A 23,229-nucleotide genomic window follows, 5' to 3' on the forward strand; every position below is an offset into this window, starting at 1 on the left:
ATCAATTGAAGCCCATGTACTGCTCATAAGCTTAATACATTCTTTCCAGAGCACGCCCATGTGTCTAATTTCCAGTTTTTTTTCCCTCCCCACAAAAAAGTCTAGTTGACCAAATTAGGGGAAAACATCAAATGATCAATTGAGTTCAGTACATTATATATATATAGCAATAGCAATAGCAGTAGACTTATATACCGCTTCATAGGGCTTTCAGCCCTCTCTAAGCGGTTTACAGAGAGTCAGCATATTGCCCCCAACAATCTGGGTCCTCATTTTACCCACCTCAGAAGGATGGAAGGCTGAGTCAACCCTGAGCCGGTGAGATTTGAACCGCTGAACTGCTGATCTAGCAGTAGCCTGCAGTGCTGCATTTAACCACTGCACCACCTTGGCTCTTACACGTTATAATATATATATATATATATATATATATATATATATATATATATATATATATATATATATATACACGTTATATTTATGTTGATAAATAAATAAATATATTTACTTATTTATTTATATAAATAAATAAATAATATAAATATATACACGTTATATTTATGTTGATAAATAAATAAAAGGAGACTAGTATAGATCTATTTCAAGCTATTTAGCTCTCATCAGCTAGCCATACCCTTGCTGGGAATCGAACCTGTGCTCTATTGCCTCTCAGGCAGATGTGTTAACCATTGAGCTACAGGGCTTGACTCCTTATCAGCCAGGCCAGGGTGAAAGGTATATATTTAAAGTCACAACCCCTGGTATGCCCAAATATTTGATTGCTCGGCATCCAGAATGCATTTACAGTGGTTGCAGACACCTGGGATCAGGTGGTTACCATTTACAAACTTCTTGCCAGCTTCTGACAAGCGAAGTCGATGGAAAAAGCCAGATTTGATTAAAGACCGCATGATTCACTTAAGAACTGGAGACCATCCAGACAGAAACCCAATATTTTTTACTGTTGCCTTTTTGTTACATTTGTAACAAAAATTTGTAATTTGGCTGATAAGGAGTCGAGCCCTGTAGCTCAATGGTTAACACATCTGCCTGAGAGGCAATAGAGCACAGGTTCGATTCCCAGCAAGGGTGTGGCTAGCTGATGAGAGCTAAATAGCTTGAAATAGATCTATACTAGTCTCCCTTTATTTATTTATCAGCATAAATATAACAAATGTAACAAAAAGGCAACAGTAAAAAATATTGGGTTTCTGTCTGGATGGTCTCTTGTGACGAGCCGAAGGACAGAGAATGGAAGTGTGACCTTCCTCCCATATTTGGGCATACCAGGGGTTGTGATATATATATATATATATATCATATGTATATGTATATATACATATATATATACACATATATATATGTGTATATATATATATATATATATATATATATATATATATATATATATATATATATATATATATATATATATATATATATATATATATATATATATATATATATATATATATATATATATATATATATATCTATATATATATATATATATATATATATATATATATATAAACTTTTTTTTTCTAGATAACAAAGTGACCTTATGCCAAGAAAGATGACAAGTGGAAGAAAAATGAACAGTAGTGTTTTCAGTTACTTGGCAAAATGGCAAGTAGTATTTTCTTAGGGTTGAGCTTGTTTTGATGTTTCAAGGTGTTTCTGTGTTCCTGGTAAACATGTCAGTTTTAATTTTCAGCTGCGTTTTTTTTAAAAAAAACCAATAAGATTGTTTTGCCTTCCTTTGGTGAAAACTGCAGAAAGGTTGCCGAACATCACTTGAATTTCACAAGCAGATTGAAAGTTGAACGTTTTCTTTGTATGTAATTTTTATTAAAACCTTTAAGCAAGAAGATAAAAGCTAAGATAAAATAAGAAAGAAAAAGTAAGTGAAGAGAAAGCAAAAATATATATTTTTTTCTTTCTCTGTGTTATTTTTCTTCAATGGTTTCTTTTCTTTTCTATCAAGGTTGAAAGCCCTTTTGTGTTTTGCTTTTGATTTTTAAAATCATTTTCAAAATGCCGAGTTGTGGCTGCAGGCAGTGTTCTTGGAAAGCTACATTTCCTCCAAGATTTCACCAGGATCTCCTCTAGCTGTTCTTGACCTATTTTGACCTAACCACAATTAAGATCAGCATTCCTGTCATTAGTCAAGGCAATTGTTAAGTGTGTCGTGCCCAATCCTATGACCATTTTTGCCATTGTTCTTAAATGAATCTCCGCAGTTCTTAAGTGAATCATGCGGTCTTTAATCAAATCTGGCTTTTTCCATCGACTTTGCTTGTCAGAAGCTGGCAGGAAGTTTGTAAATGGTAACCACCTGATCCCAGGTGACTGCAAGCACTGTAAATGCATTCTGGATGCCGAGCAATTGAATAATAGTGATCACATGTATGGTTGGGCTTCAAAAATTTCAGCAACGAGTTCTCTGCCTGGTTGCTGGGTTGGCGTGGCCAGGATGGGCGTGGCCAGCCGTCCTCCTGCACCATGGTGGGCGGGACGTTTTCACCTTCCCCAAGTTATAGCAATAGCAATAGCAGTTAGACTTATATACCTCTTCATAGGGCTTTCAGCCCTCTCTAAGCGGTTTACAGAGTCAGCATATCGCCCCCACAGTCTGGGTCCTCATTTCACCCACCTCGGAAGGATGGAAGGCTGAGTCAACCTTGAGCCGGTGAGATTAGAACTGCTGAACTGCAGATAACAGTCAGCTGAAGTGGCCTGCAGTACTGCACTCTACCCACTGCGCCACCTCGGTTTTCCTCGAGCCTCTGGAAGGGCAAAAACTTCCTCCCCTGGACTCTGGAGGACCAGAAACCCTCCAGAGAGCAGAAATGGGCCCATTTTCAGCCTTCAGGAACTTCTAGGAGGTCCCTTTTTCCCCCTCCCTGAGCCTCTGTGTAGGCCCTGCGCTTATCTCGCATCCAAAATGGGTCATGTGGAGACTCCTGGGAGGATTTGGGCAGGGCGGGGTGGGTAGGGCCAGCCAGGGATGGGATTTGGAGGGTCTCCGAACATGCCATAACGTTAGCTGAACCCAGGCAACCTCATAGCAGCCCACCCCCTGATCACATGACCATGGGGATGCTGTGCTGGTTTTAAAGTGAGGAGTGCTTCTTAGGCATATTTTCCAGTGCTGTTGTAATGCTGAATAGTCAGTAAATGAATGGTTGTTAAGTCGAGGACTACCCTTAACCAGCCAGACTCTTGTTCCTCTGCCCTTCTACCAGTGGTGGGTTTCAAAAATTGTTCAAACCTACTCTGTGGGTGTGGCCTCCTTTGTGGGAGTGGCTTGCTGCCCAGGTGACCAGATGGGAGTGGCTTGCCGCCCATGTGACCGGATGGGAGTGGCTTGCCACCCATGTGACCAGATATGAAGATGCCGACGACACTTGTCAGAACCACCTTAAATTACCTCACACACAGCACTGGCATGCATGAGAATATGATGTAAACTTGTTTTTTAAAAGGCATCTTTGGTTTGCGTTAAAACAACTTCAACACACGCAATGTTCTGATTGCACCACAAACGCAGTAGTCATCCTTACCTTTCACAGAGGCACTGAGTTTTATAAATATGAGCATGATAGTGTAGAATAATCATATCCAAGGACCAGTGGTGGGTTTCAAAAATTTTTGGAACCCCTTCTGTAGGTGTGGCCTGCTTTCCGGGTCCACTGGTGGAACCTCTTCTAAGCGGTTCGTTAGATTTGACGAACCGGTTCTACCGAATAGGTGCGAACTGGTAGGAACCCACCTCTGGTTTGATCACACAGACAATGCAGAAAGCTTCTTTGAAAAGGAAGACTGAGCACTTAGCACTTTAATAAGCCAATTTTTTAACATTACAATAAAAAGTCTATAGGGATACCCCACCTCACAGCCGACTAGAATACCGGCCCACTAACTTAGTCAGTAAAATGAAGCAGATTTGACTAATATGTCCACGCCTATATTATAAATTGAGGTTCAGAAACTTTGCAATGCCTTAGCCCCCTAAAATGACAATGATTATGAACCTAAATGATTTAGGTTAGGAGAATACTTCCGCAAAGTAAATTGTAAATAAAAGTATACCCATTTTGGAGATATGAATAAAGATTAATGCCAATTTCTCATAGACCTTTTGGCAGAAGTGTAGCCTTGATTCCTGCCTCCAAAATCTTATCTTTCAAATGAGTTGAGTCAGGGGTCACCAAACTTGGCAACTTTAAGGCTTATTGGACATCAACATCCAGAATTCCCTAGGCAGACTGGCTGGCTAGGGAATTCCGAGAGTTGATGACCACGAGTCTTTCTTAAAGTTGCCAAGTTTGGAGACCCCTGACTTAGAGAAAGAGCTGTATTTAATACTTGGTCTGCAAGAACAGATTTTGCTACCCTGGACTTTTTTTTTTTCTCATCTAAGGATAGTATAAAAGAACTAATCATGCTCTGGAAGTTTTCATACCATCAGAAAAACCACGACTTTTGCAAGCCCCCAAAGCTAGATCAAGATTCACCTTCCAATTCCAAGGTTCACCAGTCAATTTCGTTTCTCTTTAGATGCAGATTAATCGCTTAGCCATTTCGCATTTGAACTCATCACAAATAAGGAGTGCTGGTAACATTTACTTAGCACAATTGCTTAGCAGAAATGCCATCTTCACTCCACCCTGTTTTGCTGAAGTTTCATTCCTCCCTAAACGTGGACAGTAATTCTATTTGTAGAAAGAAGGTTCTCCGAGGCCTACAGTTGCTGTCTAGTGGAATCTGCTTCAGTTAATAAAGGCTTTTATTTTTTCAAAACTCAAAGCACAGCGCCAATGTTTAGCTTGCATCAGGGGCTGGTTCTCAGCAAAACAGTGAGGTGTTCAGCACTTCCACCCCACCAGATGGCAGTAAACACACATGTGAAAAAAAACAGAGCTTCGAGCTGCACATTGCTTGGAAATCTGCCTCCCCTCCTCCCGCGTGCCAAATCTCTCTAGTCAGTGAGAAGTCTAACTTAAGCCCTAATTGACAGCATGATTACTTCAGCTTCCTGCTTATATCAAGGGAAACATGGCAAAGTATTTGATTATGCTTTTGACAGTCTGGATGAGGTTCGGTCCCGAGACTTACGATTTCGCTAACTGCACTCATGAATTATAATTACCTAATGTAATCATGTAAAAAAAACAAAAAAACACAACAACCCAAAAACGATTCAGCACATTCATGCTCATGCAAACATACTTAGGAAAATTTTGTTTATACCAATTACTTTTCTATAGGGTGTTATCGCCACAGCCGTATTTCCAGGGGCCGGGCACAGAGATCCAACACAATTGAAACATCAACAGTGGGAGCCTAAAAAGTTGAAGAGATACCAAGCAGTGGGAGGCGCTGACCTTGGTCCTGAAGAATAGAGGCAGCCAGATTTTGTGCCAAGGACCGAGAGGGATTTATCACTGGCAGGGCGTCTTAAAACAAGAGACTTTTGGATTTTCAGCCATCCTGTGCTCGGCTTATAAGTACAAATCAGAACAATTCAGTCAATTGAATGAGGAGTTCTCTGCTAATTTCCCACCCTTGCATAGCAAACCAGCTTTGCCTGCTTACCATATCACTTGGGGGTCTCAGAAATCAAGGCACTTCTTACCTGTAATGTGCTGATATTAAGGAGAGAATTGGAAATGATTGCCACGGAACAGCAAATCAATAGCCGCATTGATACCCTTGATTAACCAGAACAGTTGTCAAGGGTACCATCTAACCAGCTGTCGAGTAGCATGTGAAGTTTTTCAAGAATAGTGATTTTACTATTGAGCGCACACAGCTAGTCTGGAAATAGAAGAATTTGCTCTAGCAGAATTTTTCCCAGAGGTACCAACTTCTTGTATTTTTTTTCCTTCCAAATCTCAAAATTCGGGATGAATATAAAATAGTCCCTTCACTTTAGATGTTAGACTAGTTTGTATAATATCCACTGATTTTTAGTTTATATACAAATGAAAAATATAGTGCATACATGAAAATATATATTACAAAAAAATAAGGAACTATAGGCCTTTTTATGCATATCGATTATAACCTAGGGCTAAAACTTTTTAGTGAACTATTAGATCAGATTAAATAGATCCAAATTTAAATTTAGTATCTTCAAGTCTGAAATGTCCAGTCTACATCATTATTTCCATTTTTGAATCTGACATTCGAATTGCTTGTGGTTACCACCTAAACTGCCTCCAAATGAAATAACTGAATGCTGGATCCAAGTTCAGATACCTTTATGGTAATTATTTTCATAAGTAAGACTGAACAAGTATTTATTTCTGAAGTCATAAGAATTGTATTTAGACAATAGCTAGGAATGGATTAGTTGTGGTGCCACTTGATCTGGAGGCCCATTCTGTCTGTGAAATTGCTAAGCACCTGAACCTATCCTAACATTCATTTTTAAAATTATCATACCAAGTTTATGCTTTTGTTTGTCTTAAGGTTACTAGATTCTTGTATTTTTCCTTCCAAATCTCAAAATTCGGGATGAATATAAAATAGTCCCTTCACTTTAGATGTTTATTTCCTAATAGTACCAATTCCCTGAATGCAGTAATTTTTTCTGTTATAGTTTCACAGACGTGTTTTGATTGTATTTTGTACTTTGGGGTACAATGTACTATACTCAGTACAGATTTTCCAATATTTGAAGGGCTGTTATAAAGAAGAGGGAGTCAAACTATTCTCCAAAGCACTGGAGGGCAAGACAGGAAGCAACAGATGGAAACGTAACAAAGAGAGATCCATCCTAGAATTAAGAAGAATTTTCCTGACAGTTAGAACGATTAATCAGTGGAATGGCTTGCTGCCAGTAGTTGTGGGTGCTCCATCACTGGAGGTTTTAAAGAAAAGATTGGACAGATCTTTGTACAGAATGGGATAGGGTCTCCAGTTTGAGCAGGGGGCTGTTTTTGAAGACCTCCAAAGTCCCTTCCAACTCTGTTATTTTCTTATTCTGTCATTCTATTATTTCCTTCCTTCCTTCCTTCCTTCCTTCCTTCCTTCCTTCCTTCCTTCCTTCCTTCCTTCCTTCCTTCCTATGAAAGAAATGTCCTTCTGGGTTCGGCTCCAAGTGGGGAAAAAGACACTGGAGACATGGAGGCTGCTTGGAAAGATGGTTTATTGGTGGACAGGGCCACATAGCTTGAGCCTTGAACAGAAAAGGTGATCACATGCTTCAATGTTGGTGGAGAAGAAGAGAAGGGCTGAGGGAGGGGATTGCTAGGCTTTTTATAACCTGTTCAGTCCCACCTCTCTGTTTCCTGTTCCTGTGTAAGAAATGTATTCTGATTGGTTGTCAGACTCCCATGGGGCCATGCAGGGGCAACTCTCTAGGCTGTTTTGAATCCAGGTTTGGTTGAGTTCTCAGATGCCCTGTGGTCAGTTGGGACCAATATTATCATGCTTTAATCCCATCCCCCTGGAGCTGAAGTGGAGAAGCCTTTATTATGTAAAGTGGACTAGCTTGGCCTTCTTAATGGCCCATGGGGAAGCTACAGGCAGCTATTCTGTCTTTTAAAACATGTTTCTTTCTTTTCACATCCAGAGAAATATTCTACCTTTTCAATATTTCCTAGGATATTTCATTTTTCTGGGAGAGGGCTGGGTGATAACTTCCTACACTTCCTTCCTTCCTTCCCTAAATTCAGGATGCTTTTTCAGCCTATGAATCTATCTAACACTTGTATCACTTAGTTCCTATTTTATCATGTTATGAAAGAATATCGTGAGACATTCTGTCAAAAGCTTCGCTGATCTCCATATACACCATGTGTGCAGCATGCCTTAATCTACCAAGCTAGCAGTTCATTTAAATTAAAATAATGGTCTTCCCTAGAACAAGTAGCTCTGATTAAGTTGCTATATCACAATCTGAGGTGGCAGCAATAGGAATGCCTTTTTTAAATAAAAGGAAGTAGTCTATAGCATCCTCTGCTATTTTCCCTTGCTAATATCTGTCTAGCAATAGGACTTAGATTTATATATTGCTTTACAGTACTTTATAGCCCCCTCTAAGTGGCTTTACAGAGTCATTATATTGCCCTCAACAATCTGATTTTACTAACAATTTTACTGACCTTGGAAAGACGGAAGGCTGAGTCAGTCTTGAACCCCATAAAGATCAAACTCCTACAAGTGGGCAGAGTTAGCCTGCAATACTGCACTGCACCTCTATGGCTCTTGTAAGGTCTTGAAGCCTTATAAATCTGAAAAATCATGGATTGCACACACATGACTGCAAACATAGGTTATTTCCTTCAGCCTTAAGCCAATTCCATATGATCCTAAGCATTTCCCCCTCACAAATTGACTTCTGGAATATATTATTTGTCAGACCTTGAAGCCATCTTTTACTTTTTGGGCTTCAGGCCTGCCACATTTTCTACTGTGGGAAAATGGGATTTTACAGAGTGTGGGTGATATGGAGCCATAATAACATTCTTTCTCAGAAAGCCAAGGTCATCTGGCCCTCCAGCTGTGATGAGGTGACTGGGAGGCATCTCCTATTTTGAATGGTACCTGATTGGATTACGAGATGGGCATGTGGGTGCTGGGCAGGGACCTGAACTCTCCTTTGGGTGGGGAAAACCTAGAAACCTTCAGATTCGGGTTTTCCCAGATGTACCAATATGACTTCTCTAATAAAATGGAACTTTGAGGAATCTCTCAAGCCTCGGAGTCTTTCTTTGTTAGGAGTGTTTCTTGGCACCCTGACATTATTTAAAACATTTGTATTTCAGCTGATTTTACAATCCTCAGAGTGGCTGACAGTTTTAAATAAGCAACAGGTCAGTCTCCTCAAAATTAAAATAAACTTCCCAATTTCCCAAATAGTCGTAGTAAAAACCATTTTTTTTGGTTTCTATGTGGGGCTGCCCTTGAAGAGCACCCGGAGGCTTCAACTGGTCCAGAATGCGGCTGCGCGGGTTATCATGGGGGCACCTAGATGCTCCCATGTTGCGCCTCTTTTAGGCGGCCTGCACTGGTTGCCGGTTGTCTTCCGGGTGTGATTCAAGGTACTAATTATGACCTTTAAAGCCCTCCATGGCTTAGGCCCAGGATACCTGCGAGACCACCTACTGCCACCGGTAGCCTCCCATTGTCCAGTGCGATCCCACAGAGTTGGCCTCCTCAGGGTGCCGTCGGCCAGACAGAGTCGGCTAGCGACCGCCAGGGGGAGAGCCTTCTCTGTGGGAGCTCCTTCCCTTTGGAATGAGCTGCCCCCAGAGCTTCGTATAATCCCCGACCTCCGGTCCTTCCGACGCGCCCTAAAAAGTTGGCTTTTCCAGCAAGCCAGCCTGGCCTGAACAAAACAAAATAAATTATTGTTAATTTTAATCGATTTTTTTTAAAAAGGTTATTGTTAATCTTAATTGGGTTTGTTTTGGATATTATATTTAATTTTTTAAAAAACTTTTGTAATAGTGTTTTTTTAATGTTGTAAGCCGTCCTGAGTCCTTGGGAGAAGGGTGGCATATAAATCCAATAAACCAAACCAAACCAAACCAATAATAATATTGGTAAACATCTGAAGGAAATGATGAGCTAGGACATCATCCCAACCCAGGGGTGGGTTTTGCCCGGTTTTACTGCTGGTTTGCTCTCGCGCACATGCACACTTCAATTGAAATTGTTCTGTGCATGCGCAGAACTAAAAAACAAGATGGAGACGGTGGTGATGAGGGAACCGGCCCGGGAGCATGGCAGGCCTGGGTTGCTGCCAGTTCCAATGACCCAGGCCGCAATATTACTACCGGTTTGGCCACTCTGGTAGTGGTATGAACCGGTAGGAACCCACCATTGCCCGAAACCCAAAACCATCTTCAATGAGAATGCTGTATAAAATATTGGACAAAAATTTGGAAATGGGTGCAAGAAATTACAGGAGAACAGATAAAATACAAACCCGAAATCTTTCTACTGGGAATAATCAAAGAAAATTAAGTACATATTAACACATCTGCTAACTAGCCGAGGTGGCGCAGTGGTTAAATGCAGCACTGCAGGCTACTTCAGCTGACTGCAGTTCTGCAGTTCTGCAGTTTGGCTGTTCAAATCTCACCGGTTCAGGGTTGACTCAGCCTTCCATCCTTCCGAGGTGGGTAAAATGAGGACCCGGATTGTTGTTGGGGGCAACATGCTGACTCTGTAAACCGCTTAGAGAGGGCTGAAAGCCTTATGAAGCACTATATGTCTAACTGCTATTGCTATTGCTATTGCTAACTACAGCTAGAATAGCATTTGCCCAATGCTGGAAACAAAATAATACCCCCTCGGATGAATTAGTGATAAAAAAAACTTTGGATTGTCCAGAGATGGACAAATTAACACTGAAATTAAAAGATAAAGAAGAGTTGGAATATTATGAAATTTGGAACAATTGGTATAAATGGCTGCAAAACAAGAATAAAATTATTTAAGCCAAAAAACTACATATAAATATATATAGAACTGTGTATAAAGGTGTGTAAATATAGAAGCGAAATATTATATACATGTACAGGTATGATGACATAACAATGTTGATGTAATGACTGTAAGTGTTGTAGAAGGGGAAAAATAATAAAAAAAAATCTGCTAAAAAAAAGAGAATGGTATATAACTGGGAATCATCATAACCAACTGGCTAACCTCTGAAAACAGAACACAGAGGAGTTCCATTCTTTGCCATATGCAGCAGTTGATACATATTTTCAAGGAAACCAGAACCACCCATTATAATGACAGAAGCCCCAGATTACCACATGGTACCCAAAGACTGGATGATCAAGCAGAAGAAGCCCTCACAGTATGAGCATGAAGACAAAAAACTGTTGAAATTCTTGGAAGCAACGTGAGAATTCAAATTCAGAGAGAAGCAAGGCTTTGAATAAATTAAAGAACTACTATGGGTGATTTTACAGTCCTTGATTAACAGCCACAACATTTTCATCTACAGTTTCGATGACTGTATTATGCAGTATATTTTTGATTAGAGCAGTGAACTGAATTAGAAATACTTTTGACAAAATTGAAGCCAATGGATTGTTTAATATTCCTCCAACCTAACTAGATCAGAAGATGCTAAATCCCTTCTCTTCTCTCTCTTTCTCTCTCTCTCTCTCCATCTCATCCCAACTCAACCCAATCTAATCCTAACTCATCCATTCTATTCTATTTCTATTCTATTTCTATTCTATTTCTATTCTATTTCTATTCTATTTCTATTCTATTTCTATTCTATTTCTATTCTATTTCTATTCTTCTATTTCTATTTTATTTCTATTCTATTTCTATTCTATTTCTATTCTATTTCTATTCCATTTCTATTCTATTTCTATTCTATTCTATCCTCTCTCTCTCTCTCTCTCTCACACACACACACACACACAGACACACACACACACTTCTGCTACTACTGTAACTTATAGTGTATGTGTATGTGTATGTATGTGTATGTGTGTGTGTGTGTATATATATATATGTTGTTGTATTTGTGCTGATAAATAAATAAAGGGAGACTAGTATAGATCTATTTCAAGCTATTTAGCTCTCATCAGCTAGCCATACCCTTACTGGGATTTGAACCTAGCTGAGTCTCCCTTTATTTATTTATCAGCACAAATACAACAAAATGTAACAAAAAGGCAACAGTAAAAATATTGGGTTTCTGCCTGGATGGTCTCTTGTGACGAGCCAAAGGACAGAGAATGGAAGTAGTGATCTTCCTCCCATATTTGGGCATACCAGGGGTTGTAAAAATCTTATATACATATACATACATACATACATACATACATACATACATACACACACACACACACACACACACACATACATACACACACATACACACACACGCTTCATATTTGGACTATAGAAATCATAGTCCCAGTCCCAGTATACTTATATATTCCACTTATTTGCAAAGCCAGTATAACTTATCATTGATTAAATTTTACAATGATGAATCGTTAAAGTTCTAAATGGTACATCAAAAAAATGTATTTATTTGTAACACAGTAGACTAACGCCTGTCTTTCAAAAATGTCTCAGCCTATCATAATAGAGGCCGTTGTTTCTTATCACTACTTTCAAATTTTTTTTAAAAAAATCATCTCTTCTTCATCTTCCATTTACTGCCAATGTTATCTGATGAGGAATGATATTAGATTCATTTTATACAAATCATGAAGGACCCATTCTACTGAACATTACTTGGGACATTGTATCATAGAATAACAGTGAATTGTGCCTTGCACTTTGCCAGTTAATTTGGTAAAATGTGTTTGCATCTCAGTAGGCAGTGTAACTTTGCATTGGTATTAAAATTTTCCTCTTCTATATAAAAAAGATTTAGGCATTCCAATTCCTCTTTATTGTGTTTGAAGACAAATATTCTATAAGCCTATGGAAATAAATTATAGGAGCTTTAACATACATGTAATAAAACAATATGAGTCTAGAGAGGGATAATTTATCTTTTTTTCCAAAGTGTTTATGACCATTATTGAATCAATTCATTTGTTCAGCATACTAATTTCCCCTGAGTATACTATTACACACCATTCAAGAAATCTTTATCAAACATGGCATTTTGAAATCTAGTATCCTTCAGACAAACAAAAGCATAAACTTGGTATGATAACTTTAAAAATGAATGTTAGGATAGGTTCAGGTGCTTAGCAATTTCACAGACAGAATGGGCCTCCAGATCAAGTGGCACCACAACTAATTCATTCCTAGCTATTGTCTAAATACAATTCTTATGACTTCAGAAATAAATCCTTGTTCAGTCTCACTTATGAAAATAATTTCCATAAAGGTATCTGTACTTGGATCCAGCATTCAGTTATTTCATTTGGAGGCAGTTTAGGTGGTAACCACAAGCAATTCGAATGTCAGATTCAAAAATGGAAATAATGATGTAGACTGGACGTTTCAGACTTGAAGATACTAAATTTAAATTTGGACCTATTTAATCTGATCTAATAGTTCACTAAATTTTTTTAGCCGTAGGTTATAATGGATATGCATAAAAAGGCCTATAGTTCCTTATTTTTTTTGTAATATATATTTTCATGTATGTATTATATTTTTCACATGTATATAAACTAAAAATCAGTGGATATTAGACAAACTAGACTAACAGCAAGCCCCCTCTTGAAGGGAAGACAACTTAGTTTTCTTCCCTTCAAGATAGAAGCTAGATAAGTAAGTGAAAGGGAACGATATTTTTTAAAATAGAATTGCAGATAGATACAGAAATTATCAGAGCTACATTATAACAGAGAAACTAAGTTTTGACTCAAGATAACAATAAAAGGGGATAGCTGTGCATAAAAATAGAGGGTCAGCAAATATCAATAGATAATTACTGTATCTATCTGTAATTCTATTTAAAAATACTCTTTGTAGGGACTAGTCCAGACAATCATCAACAGTCAAGAATACTGAAAGAATGGAGATAGACAGACAAACAGACAGACAGACCGATGGATGGATAGGTGGGTGGGTAGGTAGGTAGGTAGCAGAGGTGGGTTCCTACCAGTTCGCACCTATTTGGTAGAACCGGTTCGTTAAATCTACCGAAGAGGTTCCACCAGTGGACCCGGAAAGCAGGCCACACCTACAGAAGAGGTTCCAAAATTTTTTGAAACCCACCACTGGTCCTTGGATAGGATTATTCTACACTATCATGCTCCTATTTATAAAACTCAGTGCCTCTGTGAAAGGTAAGGATGACTACTGCGTTTGTGGTGCAATCAGAACATTGTGTGTGTTGAAGTTGTTTTAACGCAAACCAAAGATGCCTTTAAAAAAATAAGTTTACATCATATTCTTATGCATGCCAGTGCTGTGTGTGAGGTAATTTAAGGTCGTCAGCATCTTCATATCTGGTCACATGGGCGGCAAGCCACTCCCATCTGGTCACATGGGTGGCAAGCCACTCCCACAAAGGTGGCCACACCCACAGAGTAGGTTCGAACAATTTTTGAAACCCACCACTGGTAGGTAGGTAGGTAGGTACTTGTACTTGTACTTGACGCCTCTTCACCCATCGTGGGTATAGGCGACTTCCATGGAAATTTGGCGCCACTGTTTTCGGTCCTGGGCTAGGGTTGTCAGGTGGTGCAGCCAGTCGCTATTATATGATTTTCGGCTAAGATTGAATGGGCGCATGACTATATCTTCGGCTTTCCGTTTGAAGTGACGCAGAGTGGTTAGACGAACACCTCCTTTTGGCCGTTTCCAGGTCGGACCAGGCTCTGCAAGCAGGGAAATTTTTGGGATTCGATTTTCTGGCATTCTCAATGTATGGCCTAGCCAGCGCCAGCGTCTAAGTTCTATAATGGCAGATACATTTTCATTGATATCACATCTTCGGCGGATTTCAGCATTGGATATTCTTTCAGAGTACTTGATTTTCGTAAGTCTACGCAAGCAACGGTTTTGAAATAAGTCCAGTTTGTGTTGATGAGCAATTTTTATTGGCCAGGTTTCACAACCGTATAATAATGTTGGTATGATAGCAGCCTTGTATATACGGACTTTGGTTTTCAGGCAAATGTCTTTCCTAGCCCAGAGTTTCTTGAGTGAGCTCCAGGCAATTGTTGCTTTTTGAATTCTAGCATTTATTTCTGAAGAAACATCTCCATTTCCCGTAATGTTGCTGCCAAGGTAGGTGAAATGGTCAACAGCTTCAATTGGTTCATTTTGAATGTGGATGGTTTGGTCGTCTATGTGGTTGCAGCATATCATAAGCTTGGACTTGTTGCTACTAAGGACCAAGCCTAGACTTGCAGCTTCTTTTGCCACTCTATCCACCATGCCTTGTAGTGAATCCAACGAATCTGCGATCAGGGCAATGTCATCGGCGAATGTTAAGTCGGTCAGTATAAAGTTATTTGGGTAGATAATGACTCCTCCCGGTTGATTATCAAGCGCTTTCGACAATATGGCATCCATTCCGATGTTGAATAAAGTTGGTGACAAGATACCACCTTGCCTGACTCCAGAGTTTACAGTGAAAGTGTCACTTTCTTCATTATAGGCTTTTACTTTGCAGGATGTATGGCGATAAAGGGCTGTTATTATGCCACACAGCTTGTTTGGAATTCCGTCTTGATGTAATAACTTCCACAGACTTTCTCTATGAATGCTATCAAAAGCAGCGGTAAAGTCGAGAAAGGCAACGTAGGTTGGCTGCCTGTACTCGTGGCACAGTTCTAGTAGGTGTCGTAGGGCACTAATTTGGTCAATACACCCTCTCCCTGACCTAAAACCCGCCTGATTTTCCCGGGTTCTTTGTTGTCGTCCATCTTTTATACGATTCAGTATTATGGCCTCAAGAATCTTATATGCCAAATTAATTAGTGAAATTCCTCGGTAGTTTTTGCACTCGGTTTTAGTACCTTTTTTGTATAAAGGTAGTAGCAATGCAGTTTCCCAATCCTTTGGAATTCGTTCTTCCTTCCAGATAAGACTGAAAACACTTTCCATTGCACTAATCACATGGATACCACCGGCTTTAAAAATTTCGGCGCTGAGACAGTCATCTCCAGGGGCCTTGTTATTTTTTAGCTTTTGAATGACTGTCGCAATTTCTAATCCGGATGGCGGCAAATCGTTGATATCATACGGCTGGTGATTTGGAGCATCTATATTATCTGTTTCAGCAGTAACCAGTTCTGGTCGGTTCAGCAGGTCTTCAAAATATTCACACCACCTAGTCAATCTAGCTTCTACGTCGGTAATCTTGTGGCCATTTTTATCTGTGATACACTGGCTGACTGGGGTTGAATATTTCCCAGCAGTAACTCTGACCAATCTGAAGAACTTTCTGTAATCGCCGTGATGTTGAGCTGTTTCTAGTTCTGTGGCTAGCTGATTATAAAAGGTCTCTTTATCCTGCCTAGCACTTCTTTTAACTTCACGGGCAAGTTGGGCAGCTAATGGATGATTATTATTTGCAAGAGCCAGCTTCCTTTGTTGGGAAAGTTGGATAGTGGCATGTGAAATCCAGTCATTTTTCTGATGTTCATATGGTGGAATGCATTGGCTAACCGTAGCTTGCAATTGTTTTCGAAGGAGCGACCATGATTCATCGACTGATTGTGGCATTTTATCCGATTTTGATACTTCTTCCTCAAGAGATTTCATAAAGTGGTCTCTTATCTCGGGATCTTGTAGGCTGTGAATATTCAGTCGTTTTGGAGCTGGTTTATGTATTCTGTTTTGGAATTTAAGATGGAATTTGGCAGCCACTAAGGCATGATCGGTTGCAACATTGAGTCCCCAAAAGGACCTGCAGTCAGTAACTGATTTGCTCCATTTCTGCTTGATTAAAATATAGTCTATTTGGTTTCTAGTTGCTCCGTCAGGGCTTACCCACATTTGAAGATGCCGCTTCTTATGGCAAAAGAACGTGTTAGTAAGCATGAACCCGTGGTGACTTGCTAGCTCAATGAGACGTTCGCCATTTTGACAGGTGTTGGTATGTGGAGTGTAACAGCCAGTTATTTTACCTTGTCTTCTGCTTCCACCAACTTGGGCGTTAAAGTCACCCGCTACGATCAGGAAATCCTTTCTGGGAATTAGTGATAGTTCGTCTTCCAGCTGATGATAGAATTCTTCAATTGTCGCCTGATCATTAGCATTCGTAGGTGCATAGACCGATAATAATGATACATTGAATGGACGGCTTTTGATACGAAGGTAGGCTAATCGTGGATTTATCGGCTTCCAGGCTATGACTGCTTTTGCGGCTTTTTGACTGAGGGCAAAGCCGACACCAGCGAGCCCAGAGCCGTTTGTTGGGCCGCTATAGAATAGTTGTATAGATCCCTTTTTGTGTGGGACTGATATTGTAGCAGTTCCATCGTTTGGCATTCTCAATTCTGACACACAACATATATCAACGTCTCTATCATAAATACTTTTAGCGAGAAGGGCCTGCTTCCCTGTTTGTAGCAATGTTTGCACATTGAGGCAACCGATATTGTTTAGCCCTAAAAAGGAATGGATACGGCGATCCATGGAAGCTGTTTCGGCTGGATATACCCAAGTAGGTAGGTAGGTAGGTAGGTAGGTAGGTAGGTAGGTAGGTAGGTAGGTAGATAGATAGATAGATAGATAGATAGATAGATAGATGATAGATAGATAGATAGATAGATAGATAGATAGATAGATGATAGATAGATAGATAGATAGATAGATAGATAGATAGATAGTAGATAGATAGATAGATAGATAGATAGATAGATAGATAGATAGATAGATAGATAGATAGATAGATACCGGTAGATAGATAGATAGATAGATAATAGGTAGGTAGTAGGTAGGTAAGTAGGTAGGCAGGCTGACAGATGGGCAGGCAGACAGATAGATGGAGTGTATGTGTGTGAGAGAGAGAAGGAGGGAGGGAGGGAGGGAGGGAGGGAGGGAGAGAGAGAGAGAGAGAGAGAGAGAGAGAGAGAGAGGGAGGTCTGCTTATGTTGTCTATATAATTTATCTGTGGATGATTTGTGCAAAGGTGGTGCTGACAAAACAAGCCTACCCATGAACTTACATAATTGATGTAAACTCATGTAAATATGGCTGCCATTTCCAAAAATGAGAAAGAAGTAAGGAAATCAGCTTCTTGCCGTTTTTCTCTTTCTTGGGGGGGGAGAAAAAAAAGTTGCAGTCTCATTTGAACTGACAGTTCTGTTGTTCCTTTGTGTGCACTAGTAAAAAAAAACAAAAAACCTGGTGCAAACAACATTGTTTTGTGCAAGTTGGCCATGTTCCTTTGCTGGCTCTGACCTCCGATTTCTTTTCTTCCCGAGTGCTTGGAGTGGGTGTCTGTCTGCTTTCAATCACAGCGCCATTAAAACATCAATGATTCTGAGCTGACGCTCTCTAAAGGGAGATGGCAAACTCTCATAAACAGTCTGAGAGGGGGGAAAAAAGGCCCAGGGCATCCTTATGACAGAGGAGACAAGAGGCAGACAAAGGTGAGAAATTAGAAGAAGTCCTAAAGGCAGCATTTACATCTTGGCACGGCGCCCTGCCAGTGTGTGACTCAGTCTGAAAGCAAAAGATAATGAGGACAAGTTGACATTCAGGGAGAAAGGAAGGAACAAAGCCAGACCAGTAAGTGAAACAGCACGTAGATTGAATTTGCTCCGTAACCCACAAAGATAGCGCTTTTCTTCTCCAACAGTTTATCCATCGGTCCCATTAACCTAAACTGAAATAACGAAGTAAACTTTTACTGAATTTGTTTTTTTTTAAATCTTATCAAGCAACAAAACCACGCACACCGTTTGTTGTTCGTCCTCGGTGTGAATCGTGATGACTGCTTTTTTTGTTAGCGCGGGCTGCGCGTTGCCCCTCAGACTTGGCTTTGCTTTCTTTCCACTTGCCTTAATTTCCCCACTGCCAGCCCACCCACCGAAAATCCACTGCTCCGATTCTTCTTCTTGTTTTTAATGTGTGTCTTCTCCTACGGTGCCCCTGGATACTCTTCTGGCTTCAAAGGAAGTCACTTTAACAAGCTTGAAGTCAAATAACGCAACAGTTTGCAGCCACCAGACGAAACTGCTCGATGAAAGGGAGAATCAAAGCTATTTAAAATAACCCAAGTGTCTGGATCCTTTTTAGCTGCAGTCATGAGAATGATAAATTGCCCACAAGCTAGCTAGGAAGGAAAAGGTTAGCTGAGCAGGGGTACATAATAAATGAACAGAGGGCAGTGGGAGGGATCGTAACATTTAATTGACAACAAAAGAACGAGACAAATGATTCTTGGCATAATCTGTCCAAATGTCCTTCAGTCTTTCCTCTGTGGGAGGTACCTCTCTGCCAGCTCCACATGCCTCCTGTCTTCCTGTGACTTGGGTGCCACCCCTGTGCCAAACCCAACGGGAGGAAAAGGGTTGGGTGGGAGTGATGATAAGGAACAGGTCGGGAGCTGGTAATGCCTCAGAGTTGCATAAGAAAGGGAAGCAGAAAATCAATACAGTTTTCACTGAGTACAGAAAGGAAGGAAGGAGAAGGACTTGGGAAAGAGGAGATTGGTTTTCGTTCTTTTCCTGACATTAAGACTGTTCCCCGCCTCAATCAACCATACAGCTAGTGTTATAGTTGTAGGACAGATTTTGCCATCAAGATCTAATCATGTGTGCTTTGTTTTTATCTTATACATTTTCGTGGCACAATACTGGAAGAAGGAAGATTTGCCTACTATTCAAGAATGGACATTACAGTGGTAGAGACTAACTTGATTCTGCACCTAATAACTGCAGCAAGACTGTTGGTGGCACAATACTGGAAGAAGGAAGACTTGCCTACAATCCAAGAATGGACATTGAAAGTCACAAACTTAGCCGAGATGGCTAAAATATTGGCATATCTTAAAGATCACCCAAATGAGAGATATAAACGAGACTGGAAAAAATGGATTGACTATATACAAAATAAATACGGGACCAAGAAATTCCAGTTAGCCTATGCTTAAGATCAGAAACGATTTAAACTGTTTAAAGTTAGTTCAGTAAGAAGAAGCTAAGGTCAATGTAGAATGTCATTAATTTCTTTATTTCTTTTTTCTCAATAGATTTTAGACTGTGTTAGTTAAAAATCCATACCGTGTACGGGTTCTGGGAAGTCGGGGGGGGGGGAAGGAGGAGGGGGGTTGGGGGTGGAGGGAGGGAGGGGCATACAAAAAAAATTGTACTTCAATGTTTTAATGATTGACGAATGATGAAATATTTGTGTTTTTTAAAAGAAATAAAATCTTTAAAAAAAAGAATGGACATTAAAAGTCACAAATTTAGCAGAGATGTCTAAAATATCAGCATATCTCAAGGACCACTCAAATGAGAAATATAAACTGGAGTGGAGAAGATGGATTGATTATATTCAAAATAAATATGGGACTAAGAAATTCCAGAGAGTTTATGACTGAACAAGCGAGGATCGATATAATCTGTTTAGAGTTAGGCTAACAAAAGAGGAGTTAAAGCTCAGATGAAAGATGATACTAACTTTCTTTAAGTTTATTTTAGAACATCTTTGTTAAAGATTTATACCCTGTATTTGTTCTGGGAAGTCGGGGGGGGGGGAGGTTGGGGGGGGTTGGGTTCGTGTGGGGAGGGGAGGTAAATATTTGTAAAAGCTTTTTTTTTAAAAAAAAAAATTCAATTAAAAAAAAAGATCTAATCATGTGAATCAGTTCATAGTACCTCCATATGAGTGTGCTTTGTACAAGCACAAAAACACAACCTGCATTTCAGTGGTGGGATTCAAATAATTTAACAACCGGTTCACTGCCTAAATGATTTCTTCCAACAACCAGTTCACCAAACTGCTCAGAAAGTTGAAAACCGGTTCTCCCGAAGTGGTGAGAACTGGCTGAATCCCACCACTGGTGTATTTGAATAAAACATGTTTTTTTGAGCTGTGGTTCGTGTCCCTGTTTCACTCACTGCTTTTTAAGGAAAAGAGAGTAGCCTGCCTAGAGTCAGGAAAGGAGGGGAAGGAAAGAGAAGAAAGACCTCAAGCAACATGATGGAAATATGGGTAGTAATGGATGAAGTTGGAGCATAAAACCCATTTATATGGAGGACAATGTCTCTATTGTAGCCCTCACAATGTGGTAGATTAATCCCATCACCTCCAATTAAGGTTCTACATTTAGGTAACAAAAACGAAATGCACAGGTACAGTATAGGTGGTACCTTGCTCAATAGTAGTAACTGTGAGAGGGATCTTGGAGTCCTAGTGTTCAGCATGTACTCTGTGGGTGTGGCCTCCTTTGTGGGAGTGGCTTGCCACCCATGTGACTGGATGGGAGTGGCTTACCGCCCATGTGTCCGGATATGAAGATGCCGACGACACTTGTCAGAACCACCTTAAATTACCTCACACACAGCACTGGCATGCATGAGAATATGATGTAAACTTGTTTTTTAAAAGGAATCTTTGGTTTGCGTTAAAACAACTTCAACACACGCAATGCTCTGATTGCACCACAAACGCAGTAGTCATCCTTACCTTTCACAGAGGCACTGAGTTTTATAAATATGAGCATGATGGTGCATCCAAGGACCAGTGGTGGGTTTCAAAAATTTTTGGAACCTCTTCTGTAGGTGTGGCCTGCTTTCCGGGTCCACTGGTGGAACCTCTTCTAACCGGTTCGGGAGATTTGATGAACCGGTTCTACCGAATAGGTGCAAACTGGTAGGAACCCACCTCTGATATGGATATAGTTATATAAGATATATATGTATTGATAAATGAAGCACAATGGATATGTAAACGATGTAAAATGTGCGGCAAGGATGATATGATTGTATAAATAAAATAAAAACAAAACCTTAAATAAATAAATAATAAAGAAGAAAGACAGTGAGTGGTAAAGATTGTAGGGATGAGGACACAAAAAAAGTCAGGGTTTGCAAAGGAAAACAAACAAAATGGCAAACCTGAACAGGACTGAGTGAAAAAATCGAAATGGAGACCAAATGATATAAAGAGGGGTGGGAGAGGAGGGACTTTGCTTAAAGGTTGAAAGAAACAAATTATGGCTTGAGGTTGCCTGCAGTTCCAGTTTTCCAAATACAGCTCAGAGCTTCCGGAATCTTATTGCAGAAATCCAATGATATCTTTGTCTTTTCTTTTCACACCTCCCAAAGATATAGAATAGCTGTAGTATTCCTCCAAGCAACTTGACATATTAACAACTGCAAACAACTTGACGGGCACCTTAAAGGTCCTGACTTCCCCCAAGCCACAAAAAGAGGCTGAAAAACACCTCTATAAAGGGAGACAAAATACTTTGAAATGTTCCCGGTCTCCACATTTTATTAATTCAAGGTCACTAACTCAGGCTGATATCTAACCTGGAGACTTTCCCATCTGCCCAAACAATGTATAGAGAGGAGCCATGTAGGTACATACATCTACATTAAAGAAACCACTTTTGTTTAAAAAACAAGGGCAGGAACATAACAGAAAATGCTTATTGGTGACAGGAAGGGCAGCAGACCAGTAAACACTCAGTTGCCCAGACTCCACACTGCAAGGGGTTATGGGGTTGTTAAAAGAGATTGAGGATGATGATAACAGAAATTACTTACTGAATAAATGACTACTAACTAAAATGAATTGCCTACATATGTGACCTATGGCATGTGTGCCCAAAGTGGCACATAGAGTGTTGCCCATTCCTCTTTCGGGTTTCTGGTGTGCATGCGCCATGCGATGATCAACTGGCCTTCAAGCGTGCAGCAACAGAACACTTCATTTTCCTGCGTGAGCATGCCGCCGGCCAGATGATCATCATGCACACATGCACACCCAAAACCTGGAAGAGTAGCTGGCTGGTGTGCATTCGTGTGCCGGAAACCGGACATTCATTCATTCATTCATTCATTCATTCATTCATTCATTCATTCATTCATTCATTCATTCTCTCTCTCTCTCTCTCTCCCCCTCCCTCCCTCCCTCCCTCCCTCCCTCTCTCTCTCTCTCTCTCCCTCTCTCTCGGCTGGATTTTGGCCTTAAAATGTGATCGAAGCTGCCATCTTTCTATAAATCTTGGTGGGGGTGTGTGGAGTGCTGGCTTTGTTTCAGTAGGTGGAATGATTGGTCGTGTGGTTGTATCATGATTGGTAGATTGGTGCTGATTGGTGCTGGCTGTATGTCCATTGTTGTTTCATGTTGTAATGGCCTGGGTGGTGGGTGGGGCTCATTTGTTGACTAGGGCTAGTTTCCAGATGCCTGGTAGGTGGGAGGCATCGTTTATTCATGTTGTGGGGGTGTTTCTCTATTTTGATAGCTTCCATAAATTATTCTCTTGTTGAAGTGTTCTGTTTTGGAGATTAACCTGGTTCCTTCAAAATTAATTTCATGTCCTGTAGCTTTAAGGTTCTGGAAAAGGGAGGAAGTTTTTTCTTCTTTTTTTCTTATTGCATTCTTGTGTTCTGCGATGCGTGCATTTATTCTCCTGTTTGTTTGCCCTATGTATGTTGCAGGGCAGATTTTGCATGGTATTTCGTAGACTCCTTGGTTTTCTAGCTGGATTTTGTCTTTGGGGTTTCTTAAGATGTTGGCTATTTTTTGGTCAGTGTTGAAGGCTGTCTTGACATTGTGTTTGTGAAGAATTTTGCTGATTTTATCTGTGGTGCCTTTGATGTAACGGAGGAAGGCGATGCCATTGTC

Source organism: Thamnophis elegans, chromosome 4 (genome assembly GCF_009769535.1).
Source record: "Thamnophis elegans isolate rThaEle1 chromosome 4, rThaEle1.pri, whole genome shotgun sequence".
Lineage (NCBI taxonomy): Eukaryota > Metazoa > Chordata > Lepidosauria > Squamata > Colubridae > Thamnophis > Thamnophis elegans.